This window comes from Tachypleus tridentatus, chromosome 12 (genome assembly GCF_004210375.1).
Source record: "Tachypleus tridentatus isolate NWPU-2018 chromosome 12, ASM421037v1, whole genome shotgun sequence".
NCBI classification, from domain to species: Eukaryota; Metazoa; Arthropoda; class Merostomata; order Xiphosura; family Limulidae; genus Tachypleus; species Tachypleus tridentatus.
This window is the reverse complement of record NC_134836.1, coordinates 115,920,644-115,934,755: the sequence shown is the minus strand read 5'-3', so window position 1 is coordinate 115,934,755 and position 14,112 is coordinate 115,920,644. Positions and strand designations below refer to the sequence as shown.

At 35.8% G+C, this 14,112-nt stretch overlaps 1 protein-coding gene across 3 annotated transcripts in view; it reads right to left on the bottom strand.

The window, feature by feature from the left end:
- The window catches only part of LOC143234435 (uncharacterized), a 158,857-nt gene that overhangs the window by 18,390 nt on the left and 126,355 nt on the right, over positions 1 to 14,112 (bottom strand). The window lies entirely within an intron of this gene.

Genomic DNA, 14,112 nt, shown 5'->3' with positions numbered 1-14,112 from the left:
GGTTAATATGTGGCTTGTATTAACCTAAATGTCTAATGTCGTATTTTGATTCCTTTCGCTTACACGACGTTTTCGGCCGTAAACCAAATAACTTATGTTGACGTCCAACAGCTTAACGATGTTAAATTTTAATTATTATTGTAAGTGCAGTCGTAGATAGTAAGTTGGTGAGTATTTCATATGTTCTTAGTTTAATATTAAATTCTGCAGTTCAGACTAATGACTAAATATATTACTGAAATCTCAGAAAACCATATGTCCATCAAAAGTGTGCGGTCCATGGAAGCAAAGGAAGCAGTGCTTCCCCAATATAAGTCTAAAAACTAATGTTTAAGTATCAGCTAAATATGACTTTATAAACTTGCAACTCAAGCATACATAAGCACTCTACTATTCTGCACACAATCAGTAATCACCTTGTACGGTGATAGCATTGTGAGAAAAAAATCTGGACTACAACTCGCAAAACGTTTCATTTCTTAAGCCAATTTTAGCTTTTTTCCAACTACAAGAAACTTTATTTCTAGCTAAAAACATTTTTCGATACATAATATATTCTTGAAACTATAAAATGCTTCTTGCATGAATATGTTTCTAATTAAAAATTCTCAAATTCATACTTGTGTTAAAAAACAAACATACCTTGAATGTTATATAGCCCTCTTCTGTGGCATAATTGAAGCAATTACCAGTTCATCTTACTTCAAAATATACGTAAAATTGGAGCATATCAACAATTTATAGTCTATATATTAAATTATTTAAATCATTAAAAAATTAAGCGAAATCATTTATAAATACGTTAGTGTTTCGTAATTATTATTTAATTAATTAAAATGTAAAATAAACAAATAAATAATAATAATGAACTGGTAATTTTCATGCGATATTTGGAATTTTTTGTTTTTTCATCACGTGCACCTTGCCCTCGTGACTGCTTGTTGCCTGTCTGATGTCACGTGATGTACAGGTACTTCAGCCATTGTCTTAACTGATTTTGTTATGTTTTGTATGCACGTTCAGTGTTAAACGTGATTGAGAAAAAGCATCTTAATGAAATAAAGACTGTTAGTTTCTGTGAAAATGTAATAAATTTATTTAATCAAAAGGAAAGGAGGATGGAATTACACATATAAATAAAGTAATATGTCGTCTTGTTTTTATATTTAATTGGGAATAGTTAATCTTAAATAAAATTAATTAGTCGTAGTAATTAATCGTATCTTTATTGGCCGTGCTGTACAGATTATCTTGTTTTATAATCCATCTTTTATGCTTTAGTTTCCCTATTAGGGCAAATCATCGCATGCCCGTGACGTCCATTTCTATCAAGTAATGCATATTAACCCTAAAACCGCGAGATTATTGGAGGTAGCGGTATCAACTAATGATGGCCACTGTTTAAGGATTATTGTTTGTTTGTTTTTTAATTTTGCGCGAAGCTACTCGATGGCTATCTGCGCTAGCCGTCCCTAATTTAGCAGCGTAAGACTAGAGGGAAGGCATTTTGGTCATCACCACCCACCGCCAACTCTTGAGCTACTCTTTTATCAACGAATAGTGGATTTGACCGTCACATTATAATGCCCCCCACAGCTGGGAGGGCGAGCATGTTTGGTGCGACCGGGATTCGAACCCACGACCCTCGGATTACGAGTCGAGTGCCTTAACCACCTAGCCATGCCGGGCCGTTTAAGGATTAAAAGGAATGATAGGTTTAAATCTAGTACATACTAACACAACAGTCAGCAGAAGGTAATATTAGTAACAATATTGATATGACCATGATGTTATCTTGAAACAACAACAAAACGATTTAATTTTTAGGGCAACAAACGTATATTTGCTTTCAGAAAAACAACAGTATCGTCGGTAAACATTTAAGTCTCTGTTAAAATGAAAAAATTGTTTCTTACATGCGTAGATAACTAACCAGTCCATATCGGCTTTCCTTCTCCTCGAGGTAGCCATTAACTAAAATGTTCACCTAAGAGTTAGGACCAAAATTTCGTTTTCCAGAACTAACTAACTGGTTTATTATTCAACTTGTGACTTTCGATGAGCTCACACCAAAAACATGCTATATCATCGTCCCACCCAAGTACCACAAGACTTACTCAAGGGGATTCCAGTAGAACCAGACAAGCAACACATTAGCTTTCATAATCAACGATATTTCTGTTTTATACTAAAGTTTGCAAAATTTTTAGCTTTTGTTTTAGAACTTAAAAGATCGCCTTTTATCAGCAGAGAAATTTTTAGTTACTGATTTTGGCACAAGTCTACACGATATGGGAAATCAAACCCAGGATTTTAGCATTGTCAGCACGTAAACTTGCCACCAACTCAACGGGAGACTATTTTTCCTTCGTAAACGAGTTCAGTATTTCTCCATGTTTCTGATGAAACCCACGAAAAGTATTTCGTAAAACGTATAAATCTACAGAAGACAATGTAACCATCGCCTCAATGCATCAGACTACTAGAGCACGATTGGATGAAACGTCAGAAAGACAATAACACTCTTATTGGAAAACTAGAATCTCCCAGAAGAAGTCTCGTTTTATTTCCATCTGAACGAAGCAATTATCTATAATGGAAAAGTTTCAACTCCCTGAAGACGCCCTTTTAATCCTTTACTAGCATCTAACGAGATTTTTCTCACGAAGAACTGGTCTATACTCAGTACTTAGTGTTTCTCTAAGCACCTGTGTGATTTTGAACTTAGCTGTTCGCCTCTCTACTTTTTGCTAAGACGTAAAAAGGGCGAACTTGGTACACCAGTAATCCAGTGAAAACAAAAATAATAAGTTTAACTAATTCATTAGTATTTGGTTGTATTCTTTCATCAGCTACTTTCATTAATCTAACTTTTAACTTTTTAAAATATAAAAAAACAATAACTTTAAATTATACATTTACGTTTCTTTCTTTTTGTTAATTTCTCGCAAAGCTACTAGAGGGCTAGCTGAGCCGTTTCTTACTTAAAGGGAAATTTTAGTACCTTCGGTAAGCCTAGCGAGTTGTTACGCTGAACCAGCTTCTTACAATCGACAGATAATGTATTAGCAGATGCTACAGAAGCTTCCTTAACTTTTTTATCAAACATTTTCCTGTGTGCGTCGATATTGAAATCAGGTATCACAACATTAACTGCAGCTTCTGAAAAAAAGTAAATTCCCGAGCTGAAAAAGCTTCGGTCGTGTACAATGTATTAATGTTTTGTTGTCATGGGTATTCTTCCCAGATATAATAGGCCGACAGACGAAGGCTTCCAAATAAAACAGACGGGAATTTACTTCCGGTCAGAGTTATCCCTTGTTGTATCTTCCTTCCGGTCTGGACGGAAATAAAAATCGTGTAATTATTTTATTTTCTCATCCGGAAGAACAAAACATCGGATAACAAAGGCAGGAACAAACATCCGGGATATATCCACAAAAAAACAACACACAAAACAGAAAAAATTATATTACTTAATGAAGACGTAACATCAATAAAGAAATTTCAAGAAAAAAAAGAGAAAACCTTGAACAACAACAGACTCGTTTAATTGGTAGAAAACTTATAATATTTAAATTAGTCTCAAAGAACTTGTGGTTCAAATGATTTATTTATGATGAAAAAGCTGTAACCAGCACTACGGAAGGGTTAATACAGTTGTGTACGAATCTATTATTTTCCGGGTTAATTGTCGTAATTACAATAAAAGTTACTGGTGTATTTTTTTTTATTTTACTGTTTATATTGTATCAATATACAAATATTAGCTGTGAACTGCCTATTATAGAAACACGTTCAGAAATACACTCCTCATTATACAACCAACTTATGCAGTTCAGGTGTAGAAGATGACGTGTCAAAAGTGCTCCCCCTTTCGTCTTCACAATGAACTATGGAAGGAATTGACATGTCCGGATTATGAATGCGTTTTGTTTGTTTGTTTTCGGAATTTTGTACAAAGCTACTCGACGCCTATCTGTGCTAGCCGTCCCTAATTTAGCAGTGTAAGACTAGAGGGAAGGCAGCTAGTCATCACCACCCACCGCCAACTCTTGGGCTACTCTTTTACCAACGAATAGTGAGATTGACCGTCACATTATAACGCCCCCACGGCTGGGAGGGCGAGCATGTTTGGCGCGACGCGGGCGCGAACCCGCGACCCTCGGATTACGAGTCGCATGCCTTACGCGTTTGGCCATGATTATGAATGCGATGGCTCATGGTCCGAAGCTGTCTTTTAGTTCAAAATTATGGGCGGTCAGAAGCAGACAGCCCTTTGTGAAAGTTGGTCAAAATATTGTACAACAAAAAGGTTAAAGGCGAAAGTTTGTGTACTTAAAAATACCGATAAAGAAACCTCTCAAAATATGTATAACCAGAACCAAAACTTGTCTAATTATCTTTAGGTATAGGCTCGTTTATGTCAGGAGATCGCTTGTAAAGAAAAATACATTTTTTGTCCCTTGAATGATTGTAGCGCCACGGTAAAGGTTGATAACATATTACGAAGTGACACACACACACACACACACACAAATAATAATTTTATATGCCGAAACAATATATCTTTCTCTGAATAATTTGATAACGGCAGATATTAATGTGGTCATCGCTTCTCATTTGAAACGATTTTCAAGCCATGCACGTACCATGTGCAGACGACATGAGCTCCCAAGAGAGTACAGCCTTCCGGAAATTGACAAAATAAAATCGTTTTCCATTCCATTAAATGATGACCTTTGAACTTTGGATACAACGCTTGTATTTCAATGAACTCGTCATATTAAACAAATAATCTTATGGCAAGACTTTAGTCGTGCTGAGTTCTACGTGAGAAAGGAGGGCGAGGGAAGATTGTTTGTTTGTTTTGGAATTTCGCGCAAAGCTACTCGAGGGCTACCTGCGCTAGCCATCCCTAATTTAGCAGTGTAAGACTAGAGGGAAGGCAGCTAGTCATCACCACCAACCGCCAACTCTTTTACCAACGAATAGTGAGATTGACCGTAACATTATTAACGCCCCCACGGCTGAAAGGGCGAGCATGTTTGGTGCGACCGGGATTCGAACCCGCGACCATCGGATTACGAGTGGAACGCCTTAACGCGCTTGGCCATGTGTTGAACAAATAAAGTAAATTTAGACAACCTCTGGGAAGCGTAAGGTGAATATTTACTTTATTTTTCACGTTTAGAGGCGAGATAGAACTCAGAATTAGAGGCATTTAGTCGCTATATTTCAATGTAAGTGAGATAGTGAGAAATCATTTTAAAAGTATCGAATCAAAAAATACTTCACAAATAACAGCACGCCATCTGTCGCGCCATCTGTTGTATCTCATTTGTTCTTTATTATTATTATTTCTGGCGTCAGTTCATATTCTACTGTAATCCTATTATACTGATATTACTTAGGGAGAAGGAAGACAAAATAATACAGCAATAATAAAACCCCGAACATTCCTGGGGATTTCTTGTGACGTTATAAAGTAACGATCAATCACACTATTCGTTCGTTAAAAAAAATAGCTCAAGATTTGGCATGGGTGGAGGTGGTGATGACTAGCTGCTTTTCCTTTGGTCTTAAACTGCTAAATTAGGGACGGCTAGAGCATATGGCCCTCGTGTGGCTTTGCGCGAAATTAAAAAAAGCAAACAAAAAACACCTAATTCTGAGAGAGGGACACGTAGAAAACAACATCCTCCGCCCACCATTAGAAGTTTTTATGTGACCGAATGGCTGGATTTGACACTCACCCTTAAAATGCACCTATGACTCCAAAGTAAGAAATGCGACACATATGTGGTAACAACACTTGAACGAAGGACCTGCGAGTCCACAGTTCGGCGCATTTACCACTGAATAACGCTCTGGCCTGCAAATCTCTCAGTATAACAGTACCTGTGGATTCACCTTATGTGAATTCCATAGTTTTGAAGGCATAGTCCCTGGTCTAATTCATTTAGGGCAATTCTACAGAAACCTGAAGAATACGTCCTGAAGTTACTGTTGGACGAACTTATTAATCGCCACATAGTGACCGCAGCCACAGAATTACATAGGTCCGAAATTAATCGTAATACAGCAAAAAGTACTATAACTTATAGTAATATTATCGAAATTTCCAAAGAAAGACACGGCTAGCGCTAATCGCTGTCGTAATCCTTAAACGAGACACAAATATCAGTACACAGGACTCGCACGTTACCAATACATAAAACCATATTCAGTGAAGAATGGCCCCTAACCCTACCAATTTATATTCTTACTTATACTTCAGCGGATATTTATATTTTGATAACATACTTTGCCATCAAAACTGTACGTGTGTAATATATAAGATGGAGGACAATATGGCAACGAACCAGTAACCCCAAGCTAGAGAGCATTCGACAAGGATTTCTTTTTGTTGTGTTTTTTAATACGAACTATTTAGGTTTGGTTTGTTTTGAATTTCACGCAAAGCTACACGAGGGCTATCTGTGCTAGCCATCCCTAATGTAGCAGTGCAAGAATAGAGGGAAGGCAGCTAGTCATCACCACCCACTGCCAACTCTTGGGCTACTATTTTACCAACGAATAGTGGGATTGACCGTAACATTATAACGTCCCCACGGCTGAAAGGGCGAGCATGTGTGACGGGGATTCGAGCCCGCGACCCTCGGGTTATGAGTCGAATATGAATCACAAACTCTTTATGTAAGAGAACTTTGGTGATTCCACTTTTTAAATATTCATTATCAGAAGTTTCATTCCTCAACAAACTGTTTGCAAAACAAAAATAAACGCATAGGTTTTGTACGCAGTTATTGCTCAATGAATATTTTGCGTACGCTTTGTACATGACTGTCGAAAAGTGGATTTTTGCATAGTTTTTCTACAATCTAGTTCTAAAAACTTGTACAAATAAAACTTTCTGCACATGTATTTCAACAGTTCTTACTAAAAACGTTCCTGATTAGTGATAAATGGATCTTATATTATTGTCGTACCGCTGTTTTTTTCCGGGTATTTGGCATAAATTAAAAAACTAGTTGATTTCTTCTAGAAAATTCGCTTAAGCTTACATTCACTTTGACACAGGTTTAAGTTTTATAACGTTTTAATCGAGAATTTTCTCGCTAATTGTATACCTGACTCATAAAGCTTGGAATAATCGATTGAGTTACTAAAGGTAATAACTGTTAACACTAGTACAAATGGATCACCGAATACACTCTTATATATTTCAAACTGCCGTATTTATAAATAACGTACATTTTCCTCTCGATATTAGTCGAAACTTCTCGATTATGGGCATTTATTATAACGGGCATAATATTCTGTATTATGTCGTCACCATCATGATTAGTACCGCCCTCTAACGAGTAACATAATTATTACACAGAAAATATAGCTTAAAATATTATAATTGTGACATCGAACTACATAAGCGTTATTAAAGAAATCATCAACCTCCAAGATCCGTTAAATACAGAATTTTCCGGAGAGATATTGTAACTAATTTATATGAATGATGGTTCTACGTCCACGACATTCTGTGGAGCCCCAGACAACGAACAGCGACACCCCCTATTGTGTAGGCAATAACGAATTACCACGGCAAAGTAAAATTGACCATCCGTAGTTTTTATCCATCTACAATAAACCTCTCAAAATTATCTCTCCAGTACAAACTTAATTATTCCTCGACATGGAATAACTTGTATTTGTGGGAAAAGTTTAACTATATTTTCCACAAAATCGACTTTTTTACAAAAACATGAAGAAGCTAGTTCAAAACCAGAATGCATGCAGTAATAAATAAACCGGATTTTCGGAGCGAAAATATTCATTCTAGTCACGCAATCGTTTGCATATTGTCATCGCACGAGCGCTGCACGTTTTGCATGCGAGGTACGTGCACACCCGGTATGTAAATTTATTTGAAATCACATTGAACATGAGCGTCACCCATGCAACAGAAGGCAGTTCATACAATTTGTAGAGTTTGACGGCAGACTTAATTTCATCTAAAAGCTAAAAGCGTGCGACTAAAATAGCCTGTTTACCGTTCAGAAGGCATATAAAGTATAACCCACACGCCGAGCTTATAAAGTTTAATACAACATGACGCACACTTAACCTATTCCTTTATTTTTGTGTATCATTGTAAAGAGAAATATTGTCATGAGTTTCTAATTAAAGTTTATCACAAATATCTACTGTTACTTAAACGTAAATCGTTATTTGAATAGGGTCCAAGTAAGCGGCTGTTTGAAAAGCAGTTCATATCTTCCTATATTTGAGCCTAGGATGAATGCACGTGCCATATTATATTTTCATTATAAATACTTTTCATGAAAACACTACTTATTCGCCCTCATCGACGAAGCAGGGTTCTATTTCTGATGAAATATACCTTTACATTTACAAAACCAAGGTTAGAGAAAAGTGTTGGAATAATATGTATTAATTTGTTTTGGTTTTAATATTGAATGTTCTCCACCTTGTGCAAAAATGATTTCAGTTGGTTGTTTAATGCCAGTATCTTATGACAAGGTTAAGAAATGAGTTAAGTGATTGTGAAAATTTTGTCAAGCTTTTCTGAAATTGAATCTGAGTTATTTGGTTTGAATTTTGCGCAAAGCCACACAAAGGCTATCTACAAAATGGCCGTCTCTTAATTTAGCAGTGAAAGGCCAGAGGAAATGCAGTTAGATTACACCACGCACCGTCAACTCTTGGGCTACTCTTTTGACAACTAAGAGAGGATTTGACCATCACGTTATGACGTTCCCACAGCTGAATGGGGAAGATGTTTGGTGGGACGGTGATTCCAACCCATGATCTTCAGATTGCGAGTCAAGCACCCTGACCACTTGGTCAGAATCTAGGTAGAAAGACAATGGAGAAAGTCACTCGGAAATAAAAGACAAAGAAAATTACACAAAGAGTTTAAAAAAAAGTCAAAACTGTATTTTAGAAGATAAATAATGGTATTAAAAACAGCTAAGTCTAAGCCAGTTATTGAAACCATGTAAACCAACTGAGTTAATAATGAAGCTGTTATTAATCAATGGCTTCCCCTTAGTGTTGAACAGTTGCTATTAAACATTACTACTCTGATTATCCTTTCTTATAACTATTAAACATTACTACTCTCATTATCCTTTCTTATAACTATTAAACATTACTACTCTGATTATCCTTTCTTATAACTATTAAACATTACTACTCTCATTATCCTTTCTTATAACTATTAAACATTACTACTCTGATTATCCTTTCTTATAACTATTAAACATTACTACTCTCATTATCCTTTCTTATAACTATTAAACATTACTACTCTCATTATCCTTTCTTTTAGCTGTTAAACATTACTACTCTCATTATCCTTTCTTTTAGCTGTTAAACATTACTACTCTCATTATCCTTTCTTATAGCTGTTAAACATTACTACTCTCATTATCCTTTCTTATAACTATTAAACATTACTACTCTGATTATTCTTTCTTATAACTATTAAACATTACTACTCCTTTCTATTAAATTATCCTTTCTTATAACTATTAAACATTACTACTCCCATTATCCTTTCTTATAACTATTAAACATTACTACTCTCGTTATCCTTTCTTATAACTATTAAACATTACTACTCTGATTATTCTTTCTTATAACTATTAAACATTACTACTCTGATTATTCTTTCTTATAACTATTAAACATTACTACTCTGATTATTCTTTCTTATAACTATTAAACATTACTACTCTGATTATCATTTCTTATAACTATTAAACATTACTACTCTGATTATCCTTTCTTATAATTTGTACATCTATACACGTTGTTATAGTTTTGACTTGTTTGTGTAATTTCCTTTGTCTTTTTTTCACCTTTACCAAGATTCACTCCTCCTCAATACAAAACATCACAACGAGTTCAAACTAAAGTGGATATGGTTAGACTCCTTCGGGAGAGGATAATGTCTTGAGTAACACTTCTTAAAATGGTTTAAATTAAATGACGGACAACCAATATAAAGCGATTTGGGTATACACTCTGTTAACTGTCCTAACGTTCGGCATACCGGCTTGTCTTATTGGGGCCTGGAATGGCCAAGTGTGTTAAGGCGTTCGACTCGTAACCTGAGGGTCACGGGTTCAAATCCCGGTCGTACCAAACATGCTCGCCCTTTCAGCCGTGGGGGCGTTGTAATGTGATGGTCAATCCCACTATTTGGATGGTAAAAGAGTAGCCCAAGAGTTGGCGGTGGGTGGTGATGACTAGTTGCCTTCCCTCTAGTCTTACACTGCTAAATTAGGGACGGCTCGCGCAGATAGCCCCCGAGTAGCTTTGCGCGAAATTAAAAAAAAAATGTCTTATTGACACGTCTTTGCGCTCACAGAAACGCATTATTTCGAAAGAATCCAAAATATTTAATATTAACAAAATAGCATTTTCAATAAACTGTAATCAAAACTAAATAAAGTAACGGCATTACCATTGACAGAAACACGACAAAGTACAGTATGCAAATGGTGTCCATAGAAAACACTTAGTACTTCACTCTTGGTCCATTATAATCTTATTGAATAAGGAGGGATATGTTCCCCTTTAAGCTTACAGCTGCATTTCCTGATTTTGTATCCTTCTAACTGATGCTGGCCTAATAGTTAGGGAACTCGACTTGCAAGTTCCAAATCACGGGTTCGAAACTCGTCACCGAACAACGGTCATCCTTTAAGCTGTGGTGGCGTTTTCATGTCAGTTAATTGATAAAAAGTACTCCAAGAGTTGGTGGTGAATAGCAGATAGCCCTCGTGTAGCTTTGTGTGAAAGTCAAAACTCCCTGGTTAGTTTTTTTCTAGTATTTTTGGGCAAAACTACACTTACCGTCTCTAATTTAGAAGTTATAGACTAAAGGGAAGGCAGATAGTCATCACCGCCCACCGCCAACTCTTGTACTACTCTTTTACCAACGAATTGTGGGATTGATCGTTAAATTATAACGCCCCCACGGCTGAAAGAGTGAACATGTTTGGTGTGGCGGGGATTCGAACCCGAGTTGAGTGCCTTAACCACCTGGTCTTTCTAGGCAACCAGAGAGTTACCAGAAACCTTGAACTAAATGTAATTTTGCTCAGTTTTTAACATTCATCGGAAGAAACAACGTATTATAACGGTCTACAAAATCATTTAAACTGTTTTATGTTATAATGAACATAAATATCTTAATCCATTGTGTAGCTTTGTGTTTAACTTCAAACGAACAAAAACTTATCTGTACTCTGCCCACCATGAATATCGAAACCGGTTTTTAATATTTATCTTATCTTAGAAATAAAACTAATTGAAAAAGATAATAATGTACTTGCAGTTTCCAAATAAAAAATTATGGCGTGTGAAGTACCCTAGAAACACTCAATTTAATATTTATTGCATATATTCATAATTAAAACATTTTGCCTAAAGTTTTGTTTATAATTAAAAAAACATTAATAATAACAATGTGTCTTAGTTAACCTAATTATGCCTTGACTTCAGGATTAAAAGAATCGTAATTAAAAGTACATTTTTGAAGCCGCGGGTTGTAACATATATTATTAATTTTAGGCATTATGATACATATTTCGAAATGGCCCCCTAGCAACAGTTAACTGCGTTGTGGGCTTATCGGTAGGCGTCAAGTAATGATGAATGGAGGGCGTTGAATAAGCTCGTAATAAATTATTTGACCATTTCGCTGGACTCGAACAGTTTTTCCTTATTAATAACGGTTATATCAAGACTGTGAAATTGGCTGTTGTTATGAAAGTATAACCAACGCTTCATCTCTATTCCCACCTTTCTTTCGGACAGGTTTTATTCTGTATAAGCACCACTTGCTTCACTACATTTAAATCAGGTAGGCCTTATCTTGCACAAACATCGATTCTCTTTTCTTTTATGTTAGTTGTAGACAAGCGTTATCCGGCATTTATTCACCGTTTTCTACGTTTAGTTTTTTGGTAGGCCTGATCTTGTACAAACTTCGCTTCGCCATTTTTCTTTGTTAATCAATTCAATGGCACAGAGAACCCATAACATAGTTTTGTTCTCAACGGTAATCTTTATTGCACCTAATATATCAACAACAATAAATTGTAAAGCCCACTTTATCAAACTATTTTATAAACACATGGTAAAGCAAGACAAACTAAAAAAGTTCTGTATTTTCACAAACTAAGAAAAGTATGAAGTATATGTAAAGCTAATAATATTTATGGACGCGTCTTTTTCAAATACCAAATTTAAGGCTTAACACTAGTATATTATTAGGGCTAAGGTAGTAATTTTAAATTGATGGTGCATGGGGACAGTGATAGTTGATAAAAAAAACCGTTAAACTTTTGAATTAATTTAGATTTGCTTGCTTTAATGTGTTTGTTGATGTTTCAACAAAATAATGTATCTGTAAACATCATCTGTGAAAATAATTCACAGTTCACTGACAATGGAAGACTAAAATACTAGAACCAGCAATTTTCGCTATTAGTATTAGTGTTTCTTTTGCTTTCGTTTTATGCTGTTTCAAAGTCGATCTATGAAAGCCAATCTGCTATCCAGCTAGACCTATAGGTGACGAAGTTGATTCAGAATCAAAATGAAAGTAAAGCATTCATAGTTTCTGTAACATTACTTTGTTTGGTCCGGCATGGCCAGGTGGGTTAAGGTGTTCGACTCGTAATCTGAGGGTCGCGAGTTTGAATCCCCGTCACACCAAACATGCTCGCCCTTTCAGCCGTGAGGGCGTTATAATGTTACGGTCAATCCCAGTATTCATTGGTAAAAGAGTAGCCCAAGAGTTGGCGGTGGGTGGTGATGACCAGCTGCCTTCCCTGTAGTCTTACACTGCTAAATTATGGACAGCTAGCGCAGATAGCCGTCGTGTAGCTTTGCGCGAAATTCAAAAACAAACAAACAAACGTTTCACTGAAGAATGATACGGCGCTTGGTTAAAACGAATAGTGGTCGAGGGTACGTACTCCACAGAGCAGGAATACGTACTGTATTTACGAATTTTTCAACTGCCATCTTTTCGCTTTTGTTAGTACTTTATCTGAAAATGAAATATCCAAGACTTATATAAAAGTACAAACCCACACAAAATAAAGTTCAGTGTTTCCCTTCATATTCGTTTCGTAGGTCAAGTTTGTGTGGTTGCTTTTAAGCATAACATTACACACGAATTTTAGAATCGGAAGCCTGTAGACTTACCGCTCACTCTTTGATTTAACAACTTATTTTTGACTAAGTTTATTCGAATCGTCCAACGAAAAATGTAATTGTCGACACCGGGAAAATAACATTTTAGTCGGTTCCATTTTATATAGAATTGATGAAAAGTACACACAACTGGAGATACATCGAAGTAAGAGTTGGCGATTCTTGGAAACCAAAAATTTTAAACTTATTTGATTATTATTAAACACGAGAAAATTTTCTAAATAAGTAAGAGGGCGCTTTTAACGAAAGAAATATGTTACAATATTAATAAATAAGAACTCTTAATATTATGAAATTTATATCAGAACGAGATAAAACACTAATTTTATCAAACATTATAATTTGCGTTCAAAATAACTATTTCTAGCTCCAGATATTAATTAACACAATATATTCATACTTAGTCATAAAGCGCTATCAATAAAAAACAAACAGTATTTTTCTCCACAAAGCGGCGATAGTTGTTGTACTTTACAAACAATTTTTGTTTGAGTTAAAAAGTTTTAAGAAGATTCGTTACGAATTATCCGATATAATGTTTGCTGAAATCAGAATGTGTTTGAAATTGTAAGGTAAAAATATGCGACTGTCATGTTCGTAACATTTCCTTATAAGGTAAAAATGTGCGACTTTTACGTATAACAGGCCTGGCGTGGCCAGGTGGTTAGGGCACTCGACTCGTAATCTAAGGGTCGCGGGTTCGAATCCTTGTCAAACAAAAAGATGCTTGTCCTTTTAGTCGTAGGGACGTTATAATGTGACGGTCAATCGCACTAGTCGTTGGTAAAAAGAGTAACCAAAGAGTTGGCGGTGAGTGGTGATGGCTAGCTGCCTTCTCTCTAGTCTTACACTGCT